General features: G+C 42.4%; 1 protein-coding gene across 5 annotated transcripts in view; it reads left to right on the plus strand.

Annotated features, from left to right (window-relative positions):
• The first annotated feature begins 4,410 nt into the window (after positions 1–4,410).
• Positions 4,411–15,161, plus strand: part of LOC6505651 (octopamine receptor beta-3R) — a 35,825-nt gene continuing 25,074 nt past the window's right edge. Inside the window, exons 1-2 of one of the 5 annotated variants that reach the window (XM_032449625.2) lie at positions 4,411–5,339; positions 13,856–13,873. The gene's annotated coding sequence lies outside the window, so the exon portion shown is untranslated. The remainder of the gene's footprint in view (positions 5,340–13,855; positions 13,874–15,161) is intronic. The other 4 variants (XM_044714070.1, XM_044714071.1, XM_044714072.1 and 1 more) reach the window with 4 other exon arrangements.

A 15,161-nucleotide genomic window follows, 5' to 3' on the forward strand; every position in this document is an offset into this window, starting at 1 on the left:
TCACTGCAACTCACTGAGCTATGCGTGTAAATAGGGATTCGCAAAACAAACGAAAACGAAAAGCCAACCAAAAGAGCTAAAGCTAAAACTGTGCCAATTAAGTGACCGCAAATTATAGAAGCCCCCGAGAGAAGACCAGAAAATACCCCCGAAAAATAGAGATTTTCCCAGCGCGAAAAAAGCATTGCACACACTGCAACACGGCAATTAAAAATTCCGAGCAACCTAGAAACAAAAAGAATACAACAACAATTCATGGATGCTAAAGCAAAGCTAACCCAAAACCAAAATATATAAAAAATTGTTATTTGATCGACAATCGCATAAATGAAAAATGCTCAAAAACGTAAATTAAATTTAAACAAAGTATATAGCGAAATATATAGTCAAATCAATATATATACGATCCAGACGTCTCTGGAGGCGGTCGGAGTCGGAGTCTAAAACCTAAAGTCGAATTAAATTAACCAGCATATAGTTCAAGTGCATCGATATCAGAGTAACCAAATTACGAGTATGTGTAGTGCGTTTCCATTTCCGTATCCGTTTCCGTTCCAACGTGTTTAGTGTCGAATCGAAGTGTTCAAGTGTGTGGGTGTGGATATGGGTGTGTCAGTGCTACCAACAAAAGGCAATTGCGTTGCAGTTCCTGGAATTAAGTTGACTGTGTAGCCTGTGAGGGCAAGGCTTGAGAACTGCTTCAGAAGTCAGCAACTTGATTCCAGCAATTGCGGCCCAAGTACAGCAGAAAGAGCCGTGAACCGTGTTCAATATGCCACGACAATGAGAATCCAGCCGGAACGCCCCAGAACTTCCACGACTATGAAATGCAAATGGGGAAAATAAAGCAAATTATGCGCACAAAGCATTTTGTGTAGGTACTTTGTATAAATAAGTAAGGACTCCATGAAATGGTAGCAACATAGCAACAGTTTTGCGAAACTAACCAATTTATGATTTACCCGCAAATTCGCAAAGGCAGCCAGAAACTCAAGAACATTTGTCAAGTAGAACCAGCAACAAGAGCGAGTTTAATTCCTGGAACAAAATTAAAATGAAATAGCAGCCACTGTTCCATGCGAACTTAATGCCGATTTTCCATGCTAGTCCGAAAAAAACAAAAATTAAATTATAATCCAAAACTATTGTCAGGAGTGGCGGAGACAGATTAAGAGCCAAAGCTCATAATGTACTATATAAAGAGTGTATAAATAGATGTCTATATAAACGTTGCATATATAGTAAGTATTTATTGTATGACTTTCCTTAAAAAGATGACACAGAAGGAATAAATTGAAAACAGATATTCGAAAACCGCAAACCAGAACCCCCTAAAACTTGTTATATTTTTATAAACAGCGTCTAGCTAAACTAATAATTGTGTACGTAATTTATACTTGTACAATATATTGAAATGTCTGCGCAAACGAGAGCGTGTGTGAGTTATTTATTACTACTGACAACTGAACTTTTGGTTACATTGTTTTCTGTTTTGCTGTGCAATTTTCTATGCAAAACAAAATAGGATTCTAGCATTAAGCTAAACTGACATGCAGAACACATAAACGGCAAACTATGCTACTAACTAAGTGAATACGAAATTCAAATGTATTATAAAGTAACATAACGAACTTTGAGTTTGAAAACATGCAGAAAGCAAAGCAAAATAAAATTAAACCAAAAATCAACTACAAATATAGCCAAATGAACTTCTTTTATTTTCTAACCCAATGTTGACCCCGGGGGCAAAAGTTGCTGTGGACCTAAAACCCAAAGTAAACAAACTCGATGGAGACTTCAATTACTCGGAAGGGACGTGGCCAAGTACATTAACGGAATATTATCGGAACAAAAGTAAAGCTGATTACTGCCGGCGACAGTTGTAAACTTCTAAATAACTGTCAAGTCTCCCGACTTGGCTGACAAATTACAAAATTTACTCGAAAGCCCCGTGGCAACGAAGGCTTCGTGGCTGGAACACGCGTCGAATGAGTGATTTTTATTTGGCAAATGCGTGTGTAATTTAACCGGCGCCATGGCAATGATATAGACTTGCCCCCATCCTTTGAGGCATTCGTCCTTACTTTCGGAAAAGTAATTTATCATAGGACCTGCTACAGAGCAGGTTGAAATGCTTTAAATAACTAAACAAAAACTCTCTCTTGCACCTGTTTGCAAAAGGTTTTATTTTCTAGCAGGTGGTATTCGACTTTCCATATAAGCCTGACTCACTGAAGGAGGCACAATTGGAAGATGTATTTAATGATTTATGGGTTATTCTCCGTATGTAATTGATACAATTTTCGAAAATGAGCCAACAATTTTAATACCTGCTTTTAATGCTAGACGATAGTACTCGAAAAGCCAAGGCTGAGAAAGTAGAAATTCAAAATTAATTTATCAGACATATTTTTAACAGATTCTGGATTTTGAAGAGCTTCCCTCCCGAAATTATTATAAAATTGAATATGTATACCCTGAATAAAAAATTAACATGTCTTAAGAAGCATTATAGTTCTACTTCATATATCTACTACAATTTATGGGGGCCTGGCATCTGTGAAAACGTGGAAGATTCTTGTAGAAATGGAGCTTATGGGCGATATTTAACTCCTACTGGCAAAAGGTGCTCACAAGTTAATATTTAGGATGACACGGGTCAATGCAGTATCCTGTAGCACGGGGCATATTAGGAGCTTGAAAATCATTGAAGAATATTTATAGTTATTTGCAATTTTTAAGATAAATACATTAAGTAAAAATGATTATATTATTTGAGTAAAATTTGAGCTTTAAATTAGCTACCAAGAGGAGTTAGGCAAATTCCTTATACCTAATATAAAGATATAATCTGCATTGTTTCCAAAATGTATGTAATCTCTCTTTTTACTTGGTAGACCTATTAACTTTATTACCTATTCCCCATTCTTGGCTCTTTAAAAATCATCGCTCTTAAATTAAATTAAAAAGATTCATTAGAGTAATTCCATATTTGCCACGGATCGAAGGGGATTTCGATATCAGTCGAAAATTGCTTAGAATTTCAAATTGTAACACAGCGAAAAGAATCCATATTGCCAATTGGAATCTTCCCATGTCCTTCTTTTACAATTACTTTCTTGCCTATAGAATCTATTTAATAAGGAACTAAGAATCAGAAATGGCCGGGTATCTAAAAATATTTTAAATTGGTCTTTAAAGCAAGCTTTTACGTATAATAAATACGAATCAAAATCAAACTTAATTCATCAAAGTCAGAGGAGTCCTAGATTGCACCCATCTTCCGCAAAACTAAGTGAGTGATGCAGGGATGCCATCCCGGCAATCATCGCTCATAAGGCTCCCGCCAATTTGGCCGTGACAAGTGATAGACACGCCCCCTTTGGCCCCTATCAGAGGGCAAAGATGCTTTTGGTCTTGCTTGCCTCATTGCTTTATTGCCTCATTGCTCATCAGCAGCAGCAGCAGAAGCAGCAGCCACAGCAACAGCAACAGCAACAGCATTTCAATATTTAAAATGAAGACAAGTCCTGCACCTTATCAGGCAGGCCGTCAATCAGGGCGTCACTTAAATATCTGGCACACACAAGCACACGACTGCTGTTGGTGACACAACAATCGAGAAATCAAATTCGGTCCTTCGTATTTTTTATGAAATTTTAATAACTTTGACATGTGCACAGACACAGGCACAGACACTGGCGGCATTGCTATCGTCAGCTGATGTTGTTGCTCCCGATGTTGCTGTTGTGCATGTTGTGTTGGCCCGCCCCTTTGTTGTTCGTATTGTTGCTGTTGTTAGTGCTGTCTGATTTGCACGACATGAACACGCGCTGAAATAACAAATCTTTTTTAGATTTACGCACGCGTTTTCCCCGACTGGCTGGCATCAAAATATTTTTATTACAAATGCAAATATTGACGCCCTTGCAGGCGGCCAGGGGGTTGGAGCTCCATAGTTGTCGAGTGCCTTGAGGGCCTTCCTTTCCTTTTTTGTGCGGCAAATTCGGCAGTCAGCTATTTCCCACAGGGGGTGGCATTGGCACAATGGGGATTGGGGGGGCTTGGGAATGGGGTTTCGAGTCCCATCAGCTGTTCTGGGCCTGGCTGTCACAGAGTTGCTTCGAGAAGTAGTAGCAGTAGTGCAATAGTAGTAGCTATTTTTAAAGGATTTCCAGAGAGATGAAGATATTGAACAAATATATATACTAAATAGATAATGTATCTCTAATCATACTGTTTAAATTAAGCATTTTCAGTCATCATTTTACAATCCTATCCACTCCTTTTCCTTGCAACCCTGGGCAGGATTCGAATGGCCTGTTTCCCGCCAAAAAGCCACTGCGCAGAAGCTCTTCACGCTCTCTGCTGGCCAATTCGCCGCAGCCTGTGTTGATATGCCGCCAAAGGACTTCCTCGACTTCTTGGCCACGTTCAGTCGGTGGCCAGTTTCCAGAGCAAGAGCTCCGCCTCGAGCTCACCGCCTCTCGGCAGCTAAAAGATAAACATTCTGCTGGCGAGCAGTAAACAGAGGAACCGCAACGAAAGCCATTCGGAACCTGTGGCCACTTGTCAGCGTCAGTGGTAGAAAGTTGAAAGTGCCTGTGACAGTTGTTCCTGCGACTTGTAAGCCGTCTCAAGTGTTGGCTCTCTAACTGTTAAAATTACCCGAACAAAAAGACCGGCTGGGCAGTCGCAGCTCGCGTGTGCGTGTTTCCATTCTGCGGCACTCCAAAAAAACCGATACAATAAGGAATCTCCATTTATGTGTGTCCGCCGCAGGCAATAGGCCGACTTTTCTGGCTCGTACGTGCTGGTGACTTGGCCGGGAGTGGGGGTACAAAAAGAAATCAAAAAGAAATTCCTTTTTAACAAATCGATTTTGGTTCTCTTTCCATGTTTTCTTGTTTGTAGCTTTTGCCATAGTAATATAAATTTAGAAACATTCAAGCTAATGACAAATTAAAAATAGAAGAAGCAAAAAGCCAAACAACACAACACCATACACATTAAAAAATTACGAACCGCGCGTGTTAAAAGTTTGGACTGTTATCAACAACAACAACAACAACAACTACAATAGCAGGAACAACAAGTAGAACAAAAATTAACAATAAACTGCGATAAAAGCAACAACAAACGGGAAAAGTTTCTTTATTTTGTGCGGCAAACACGCCCCCTGCCCATTTTGAGCGACACCAGAAGGCAAATCAAGAAGGACAATGAAGGAGTCGCGGCTCGCGGCCCCATCCTGCCGCCGCCACGCCCCCTCATCCGTAGGCGAACATCATCAGCAGGAGTAGAAGCGGCGCGGCGGATGGACGGCGCGTGTTGAGCAAGTAAGCAAACAATAAAAAGTTCTGTTGCCTACTTGCAGGCGCAGCACGTGAAACAGAAACACAAAAAGAAACAGCCAGACACAAAAAAGCGCACACAGAAACACCAGAACTCTCACACAAACACAAACAGTCCAACGGAACTCACAGCAAAACGGGAAACACATTGAGCGCCATTTTTAGTGGTTACGTAAACTGGAAAACGGTGTCTAGTTGAACGGCACTGGGGGTCACCCGGAACAACCCGAACCTAACCTCCCTAACCTAACCTCCCAGCCACCAACTGCCCCTTTCCTTGCTCCTGCAACACTCACTACCAATCTCCGTCTGGCCTTTGCTGGCTTTTTAATAAAGTTAAGAACGTTACCCGTCTGACACTTTAAATATGTACACTGCCCGCCGTCGGCAGGGCCAACTTAGAATAGCCAGCTGCCAGGAATGTCCTGGCTTGTCTGGGCCTCTAATGATACAAATCTCACAATGAACAGTGGTTTAGATTTCATTAGGCCCTGATTTTTACATCTTAAGGATGTTGTTTTAGAGGTTAAGTACTTGGAACTTTTAGCTTGATAGTTAAATAATTCAACTTTTATAAATAAAGCTTATTAAATGTTTAAACATAGTTCATATATAAATAATAAATAATAATATATTAATTAGGCTTAATTCTTCAAAAAAATATAATAATGAATCATAAGTAGTGTACTTTTAAGCCCTTTCCTCAAAAATTCGTTAAATATTTTCTATTAAAATAAAAGAAGCACAGTATAAATTACTTTGAACAACTTTCACATACTTTTGTCTTAAAAGGAATTTTATATTTCAGTTACCTTCAAAAGTTGAAAAACCTTGTGAGCAAGGAGCTGCCCTTCCTCAGTTTATTGGGTCCCAAGTGAAAAATGCAGTTTCCCATTTTAGTTGCTCAGCAAACAATTTTTCATTGCATTTTTGCCATTTCCCCTCGTTAGTTCTTGCAGCCCAGGCCACAGTGTGTATGGAAGGACTGTGAGAGAGGCCAGGATCAGGATTCCCGGGGGCCATTGGGGCCGCTGGGTCAGAGCATTTGGCATTTGCCACATGATTCGCTTTACAGCGGCCTTAGACGGAGATCCAGGCCCCGCATCCTACACCCTCCAATAATGTGACACTCTCACCTTTCGGGGCGCCATCCTTTCGCCTTTTTCTTTTGCATTCGCCAATTTCAACTACAAGCTGACTTTGTCTATCGATTTTCCTGCCTTCAAATTTGCACCTACGAGTGCACCTGTATTTAATTGAAATACTAGAGGTCCTCTTTTCAAATCAAATTTAGCAAAAGCCCGAAAACTTTAGCTACCTTTGCCACGATAATTTAGGATTCTTCGGGGAGGGCTAGAACTTTATTGCCAAGTTTGCAAACTATGTGTATCTGCACTTGTCAAAAGACTTTATTTTAATAAGACTTTATTGCTTTCAAACAGGAACGCCACTCTGCTTAAAAATTCAAATGAATGATATTGTCTGAAGTGGATTATTTTTCACTTTCAGCAGCTTGTTCCACAAAGTCCTAGTATTTTTTGAATTTATAATAAACCTTGGTTTTCCCAAGTGTGTCGGAAAGACATGCATTCCTAACATGCAGCATCCTAGACATGCAGCTGGATTGAGACAGTGGAAAGTTGGACTGACAGACAGACAGTCAGACGGAGATTGTCATGCACAAATTGAAACTTTTCAAGTTACGCTCGAAAAAGTTTGAATTCAACTAATAGAGTCGAGTTCTGGATTGTTTAGTCATACATGCGTGTGCTTCGTGTTGCGATGTTTTATTTGCTGGAAACTTTCGAATGGTTTCAAATTCAGAGCGATTCTGGGGACAGGCTGGCAGACCGACAGCTTCCCACTCCCCAATGAAAGACAATATGTCCTGGGACTCCCCATGGCCGCCCTTCCTGGCCAAAACGGCTAATGCCCTTAAAGCTGGCAAATATTTACGCATAAATGTTTTAAATGTAAATGCCTCCATTTATTCCAGTAATATCTCATCGAACCCCTCTCGACGCCTCCACGGCATCTCGAATGTCTTTCGATAAATTGCTGGATAAATGATAAATAGAATGAATGTCTTGAGGCATTTTTGTTTGCCTTTCGCATAGAAAGCGGCCGGGCCGGGCTGGAACATTGTTGCTGTTCTTGTTGCCATTCCGATTGGCGTGTCTGCTCGGATTTAGCCATAAGCTAATCAAATTCATGGCTGGCATAATGATATCCTGGGTATCTTGTGTGCTGCGAACACTTTAGTCGGCTCTGATTGGAAATTTAATTAGGGAATTAGACAGTGTCATGTAAACGAGTCCCTCCAATTATTAAAATACATCGTTTGAATCGTTTTTAATGGCTTTTATTAACCGCAAATTGTTCGCACTCTGATGAAAGTTTTTGCTTAACTGGAATTCCATTCGGCTGACCACAAGTCTTGTATTTCATATTGCACACCATTTGCTGCTCAATCAATGAAAAGTTTAATAAAAACATGTCACACACAGCGACAGCCCACAAAACAGAGCCAGAGACAGAGTCAGAAATCGACGAAAAGCTGACTCATTTTTGGGAATAACAGGGCAAAAATAAAGCAACCACAAAAATCAATCTGGAAAAGCAGCAAGGACTTAATTGGAAAAAGTGTTTCGACTCCACTCTCGGTCCTCTGTGCAATCAGTTGAGCAAATATTTACAACCGTAGCCGGAAACACGCTTAAGAAAGCATTTAAATCAGTTTCGCATTTCCCCCGAGCACTCGGCTGGAAATGGAAGTGGAAATTCCCATTCCCCGTGCAATTCCCACTTTTCCTTTTAGCCGTATTTTATTGCCCACTAAATGCCACGAATGATATTTGCCTTTGACTTTGCCCTAGCTGCCGCCGCTTCAAACAACAAAAGTTGCAAATTAATAATATTAGTGCTGGGGATTCTCATCGTTCTCGTTCTTTGCTCTTGTATCGCTTTCCCGATTTTCCCCAGAATCCTTAGCTCCCAAACCTTCCTGTGGTTTTCGTGAGCTGGGGCGACAATGGCGGATTGGCGGCTCAACGGTTTTCTCATTAGGACAACTTCCGCCGGAGTTGAGGCCCCGAGATGCCATAACTCAGGAGGAGAAACGGCCAGTGGCAGTGTTTATGTCATTAAGTGGCGCTCGACATCCGGAGACAGCTGTGGGTGTGGGTCCTGGCACACCCTTGTGAGTCTGAGGATGTGAGCTTGCGCCACAAGGCATCCCCGAAATTGTTACATGTGTGTTTCGCTTTTAGGGAATGGATTAGTGTTTATAATATTGTAATGCGGCAATGTCAAAGACAAAGTGGAGGGCGAGGTCTTACTGAGATATTCCCTAAATGTTATACCTCTTTCATTTTAGCCTTGCCATGGTATACTAATTTCACTTGTCAAATAAAGAGTTAGTACTTGTGCCCCCACTGCGAATGCAAATTAAAAATTTGTGGCATGTCAATAGAGAGCTTACCACCCGAAACCCTTTCAGAGAAACAGAAACTTCCAACTCCGAGGAGCAAATGTCTGTAAGAGGATTGTGTGCATATTAGGGCCAAAGGAAAACAATTTGTTTGAAAAATAGCCGAGAGCCAGTTCAAAGTCACTTAGCGAGCGAAAGAGTCAACTTTTGGGTCGCCCCTCGTTCGCAGAGCAGCTTAAGTATCCTTCATTCGACATGTTTACTTTGCACTCGCCCTACTGGCTCTACCCTACCAGCCCACCACCCATCTCCCCAAAAGCTACTACCCGATATACCCGTTTTTGTCTTCGCAGCCTGCAACTTTAGAAACCATTGAGAAAGCCCTTTGTGTGCTAGTTAGAGGTCCTGCCTGGCCCCGTCTCTTTCGGGTTCCCTATACCCCTCTCTCTCTCTCTTGTTCGTTCTCTCTAGGGCTGTATCCCTGTAATATTTTTTTGGTTTAGGTCTCGTTTTTGTGTTGTGTCAGGCATGTGTCGGGAGGACTCTCCTTTTGCCCGGGTCCTTCGCCCGGCCCATGGGCCTAGGCCTTTGTCTCTCGGGCGTTTTCCTCCCATTTTTTTCCCCCATTTTTCTACACGTATATTATTTATGCTATTATTGATTTTATATATGGGGGTTCAATAGAGCCGGGACGCGCCCTTTGGGAGCTGCCAGAGTCGCTGCAGATTAACGTGTCGCCGACGCCAGGCACCCGAAATGAAATCATTCTTCAGCGAAATTTATAACCAACTTCGCGAACTCATCAACTTCCCTTTGAGCCCTGCAATTTGTACGTCTCGGCCAGAAAAACACTCGCAGGAGCACGAAAATAAAGAAAAACGACTGGCTGAGCGAGAGAGCAGGTTGTGAGGTGCTCTTCTTTCAATTTATTTTGTAACACGCGGCGGATACGCAACTTCAAGTTAGTTTCGGGAGTTGCGGGGGAAACCTCAATGCGGTCAACGCGCTTCTTGACTTTTTTCCCCTCCTCCCCTCCCCGCCTAACATTTTTGCCTTTGTTCCGAGCTAGCCGGCGACTTTTTTGCGTTATTTTAATTTCGACTTTTTAACAAAGTTAACCAAATGTTCGGAATTGAATTTGGGACCAGGCCGAAATCATAAATGGTCACTCCGGCGAGCGCCTCCTAAGTACACAACGCGGGGCGCCCCGGCTTATTTACACTGCTAACGCCTAAATTAAATTTTAAGCTGTTGATTTGCATTTCCAGCCCAGCCCCAGCTCCGGCCCCTGTCCCAGCTTCGGCTGTGTGTTTATTGAACCCTGATTATGTTTAACAGCGACGGGGCGAGAACCGCCGAAGGAATCAGCATCAACATCAAAATTAGAATCAGAATCCGAATCAGGCACAGGCTCATTAGGCTTTCAGGCTCTTCGCGTTCTTTCTTTCTTTTTCGGTTAGCAGGAACGAAGGTCGTGCCGGAGGTTGAGTGCTGCCAGTGAAAATGGCTTCTAATTAAGGAGCTAACACACACACATATACACACAGTGCTCATAAAAAAGGTTAAAGTTAAATAAAGCGCTGGAAAAGTTAAAAATGAGCCGGGTTGCCAGTGCTACTTGTTTTAGGCTCTTTCCTTTGTCTCCACCGAAAAATCTGTTAAACATTTCATTAGACTTTTTTCTTCTCGCTCTTTTTTTCCACTGGTTTTAATGAAATTAGGCCTGCCACATCAGTCAGCATTAGGGGGGCACATTAGGGGGCGGTGGGTGAGGGAGGCAGGCAGGCAGTCCTGCCTGGGGTCGAGGCGCCAACGAGGACCGGGTCGAGTCGGGTCGAGGCCTGACAAAATGAAATTAGCCGCGTTCAACAAAACCAAAATCAAATTTTGTACTACAAAGAAGATGAAAAATATACATACATTTGCAATGCTATACACGCGAGGGTACATGGCGGAATGTCAACAAAAATGGAAAATAAAAAGAACCTCGCTGAGATACACTGGAAAAATATCTTGTTGTACAGAAAGCCGAAACAGAAGACTCACACATTCTATAAAGTATAAAGTTCTGTGTGGCTGCCTAATTTACGCAACGAAGTAATTTGAAATGAAGGCTGCCATCGAGGTTGCCAGCGACAGAAGGAGTCGCGATGCCGATGCCAATGCCGAAGGACATGGTTCGAAGAATTCTGCTTGGTGAAACCAATTTGCAAACAAGTCAACAATGGCTGGAATGGCTGAAATGACGGCGAAGTGCGCGTAGGCAATAAGCCAAAGTGCAGCCCGATGCTCCCTCTTCGAATTCTCCTCCCCCATGGGCCTATCCTTCGATCCCCTTTGATTCAGGATATGCAAAGAAACCAACTCGAAGCCAGTTAGCTAACTGAGTACGCTTAGCAAATAGACTCTGGCGTAATGAAGCCACTATTGATTGCCAGTAATCCTGCTGTTTGCTCCGATCCTTGACGAGGAAAAATAAGCTGCAATGCCCCCTTGAAGATTAGCTCTTGAAACTTGTAGTTTTCTTAAGCGTTTCAAGGCCATGGACTTGAATGGGGTGCTGTAAAGTTTAACTTTTATTAAATGCATCAAATTTGGCCAAATAAAATTGACATCTGATGCTTGAAATTCTTGATAGAAGATTGGAATCGATTTCATGTGGAACAGACGATGAATTAATTTGCACAATTAAAATCTGTAGCAGACAATTTCTAGGCGAACCATTGTTGTATGTATATCAGATATCAGGCTAAGGCTTGAACCTTGAACTTAATTCAATTTACATCAACTTGATGGTGTAAATCAGCAAAATGAAGTGTTCATAGAAACATTACAAATATATTTCATTTCGCACAAACGAAATGAGAAACAATTTTATCCCATGGGGTTGAGCTGATGTCGAAAATTGCTTTGCCAGCAGAAGGAATAATAACACGAGAACATTTTCAAGACAACTTTAAAAAACAGAAACACAATTCCCCACATGCAGCCATGTAGCCTCGTGTGCCGCAAGTGGTAATCCGCGTATATGTTGCCGCTTGTTAGTGATTGCTGTTGCTGCCGCAATTGTTTGCGCAAATCGTTAAAACGTTAATCAAACAGCAAAGAGAGCAGGCGACACGCCGCCTGCGCTTGTTGTCTTCGGTTCTGGCCCGGTTTGTTTACCCCACAGCCCACGGCGCCAAACAATGGATTCCCACGCCCACACCTGGCCACATCAGAAACCGGAGTCCTGAGTCCGGAGTCCGGGACACAGAAACACCTGTGCTGCAGCGTGCCGGAGTCTGGGACTTATTCTGAGCCAGGGCTTGAGCCAATACCCCGCTGGTTAAGTGAAGCCAGCCAGCTGTGAGCCACAAAACCGCAGCGGGCGGTGCGGGGTAAATACAGGATCTCAGTCCTGTGGAGGGGCACGCAAGATGCCAGCGATATTTACGAAGGGATTTTATACACTTTTAGCCAGCTTTTCTTTGTGTCTTTGTAGCAATGTATTGGCTGGAGAACAATGGCCCCCAAGCACCAATACCAGTTCTGACAAATCAGCAATTGGCTTGATACATCGGGTCTGTTTAGAAGCTCTATTTAAAGTATTGTTTTCTTTGTGACTAAGTACCCATCAAATTGCGAGATAACTAAAGGCAGAATATATAAGTAGTAAATGAAAAACAACTGTCCATAAATAAATACAAATTGGTTTACATACCTTTTCACTTTCTCAGTTTATGAGGATATGTAGTATGTCCTTTTGGCATTCGAGCTTTGTGAAAGCTACATAGTCTGCAATGCACTTTGCATACTACTGCAATATGATACTACTATGCATACTTTCAAATTAAACAGGTTTTCAGAAAATGTCCAACAAAACATGACCCTTGGCCAACAAATCGATTATTTATTTATAAATAACTATGACATTCCAAGCATCCCCTCAAGATGCACCATCAAGACACCTAACATTAAACAAATGTTTGGGCAAAGTGAGAAGTTTAGTTTTGCGGGGAAACATTTTAAGAAACTGTCAACACTGATTAGTGCCCCCAAGCAGTCGCCGCCACAGCCAGCAAAAAACGCCAAACCGACCACCCACCGCCCACAAAACCGCCGCAACCACAATGGCAACAACAATGGCGAGTTGCCCGGGTCCGCTCCGGGTTAAAGTCGTACATGCAAAGTCACTCAATTGATTTTCAGCAGCTCGTTGTCAATTATCTGCAGGGGCCCGGTGGCTCGGACTTTTGTTTTCCTGCCCATTCAACCGGGACCTGGCTTCGGTTAGCCAAGGACCGCCGCCGTCTGCCTTGTCCGTTCGTTCGCCCAGTTCCGTTCCGTTCCGTTTTGGCCAGGTCCTAATGGCATTGCCTTGCCGCTGCCACTGGCAGTGGCCTTCGCACACACACACTCGCACTAGCACTAGCACTGGCACTCGCACAGGGAAATGCACAATGAGACACTCGGTGCACTTGTCGAGCGTACTTGAACAGTTTCAAGGACACCAATCGCTGCCAACACACGCACACAGCCCCAGTCCGGGTCCCTCTGTTTGTCTTGGTATTTGTGTTCTTGGCTCTTGCGAAAATATAAATCAGCTGTTGTCCATGATTCATTGAGTAAAACGCTAGCTCTGTCTCCCTTGTCCTTTCAAGTCCTTCTCTCTTTCGGTTCCTTTTGGGCGTGTGCAGGAAACTGTGTTAATATGCGTGGAACTCTCGTTGTTTGTTAGCCTTTGTAATGCAAGCCTTTCTCAATTCCATTAGGCCACGTCACCAGCCCACCAGCTCACTAGTCCACCAACCCACTAGCCCACTTTTCTCTCTCAAAAGCAAGCCAGCTATTTTACCTTGGCATTGTGCCAGATGTTGTAGTTGCAACTTAACCCATTTTGGGGCCACGCTTGTTCAGCTTAAACTTGTTCAGCAAATTTAAAGAGCTAATTACAAGAGAATGGTCACTAAACTGAGTTCTGTTTAAAACCCTTTTTAAAGATCCGTTTATTTCTGTTTTTATTGATGTTCGTCAATAAATATTTTTCGTCAGTTGGAATAACTCCTTTTATTTTCCCTATTTTTTTCAGATAATAAATTTCATAAAGGTAAAAAATTTGTAGCAACATTGAATTTACTCTTTTTTACCATTATTCAATTTATAAATTCTACAGATAATGTTTCGTATAGTTTTAATAATTTAAATACTTTTTATATTTTTCATCCCACAAAGGGTTAAACATATTCAGGCCCCGAGTGGCAACAGCTTTCGGCAAGTTGTGTGTGCATTCCGCATAGAAAATGCCTTTCCATTTCGCAAAAATTCACTGCGAACAGAGTTAACTCTGAATAAATTAGCTGGGGCGGAATTAATTCCGGCTCGCTTTAAGGGAGTAATCAGTGTAAAGAATTAAATTTTAGTGAACTCCGGCGTGAACATTAATCCAGAATTACACGGGGATAAATTACTTTTCGTCCGCCGGGTCCTGCCGATGAAGGCTGCGGATGAAGTGTTCGAGTGGGTGTCCTTAAAAATAGCCGCTGGAAGGACGCGGCCCAGCGGACTGCACATTAAGGCCCACTTGCGATCCAATTAAAGGTCGTTTCGCCGCTCATCCTCGGACTGACTGACCCACATAAATAATGCATAAGCCATAATCTACGACATAATGCGTTGCCCAATTGCCCCTGGCAGCAGCACTGAACTTGGGCCACTTGGCGGCGCCCTGGCCTACATTTTTTATAAGTTCCCGACGAGGCGTTCGCCTGGCAACAGCTCCACAAAAAATACATAACGAAATCAGCCCGGAAAAGGGAAACAGATTAAAAAGCTGGGAGAACCGGTAGCAACCAGGACAACTCATTGTCGGACGGACGGCCAAAGGCTGTTGGCTTGGGCGAAATGAACAGCTCTAAGGCCAAAGGATGACCACAAAAAAACAGTCCTTCTACAGTCCAACTTCTATATTTCCAATTTCCTGCACCTAACAATTTTTTTAAATGGCTTCAAATAAATGGACATGAAGTCATGATGGCCTTGGAAAAAAATTCTTCATTTATATAAATAAAAGGGTGTCCTTCAATAAAATCAGTAACCATTACCCTTTAGGGTTACGATTACAAAATCTTACATAACTAAAAAGTGAGAAACAGAAATGGAAAAACTTTCAACTTCATAAGCCAAATCGGTTCTTGCACGAAATAAAATGATTTATGGAAGTCAGACTGTATGTATTTCGACCTGTTCTGGCCTCTTTAATCCTGACCCGAGCTCTGATTTTGCTGCATTAGCCAGGAAGCCAACGCCAACGCGCTGAACACGTGACATTTTGCGGCTGAGCCATTTATGGCCTTCACATTTATTGCAATAGTTGCTGCCAGGACAATGTGAAAGTG

Source organism: Drosophila ananassae, chromosome 2L, assembly GCF_017639315.1.
Source record: "Drosophila ananassae strain 14024-0371.13 chromosome 2L, ASM1763931v2, whole genome shotgun sequence".
In the NCBI taxonomy this organism is placed as follows: domain Eukaryota; kingdom Metazoa; phylum Arthropoda; class Insecta; order Diptera; family Drosophilidae; genus Drosophila; species Drosophila ananassae.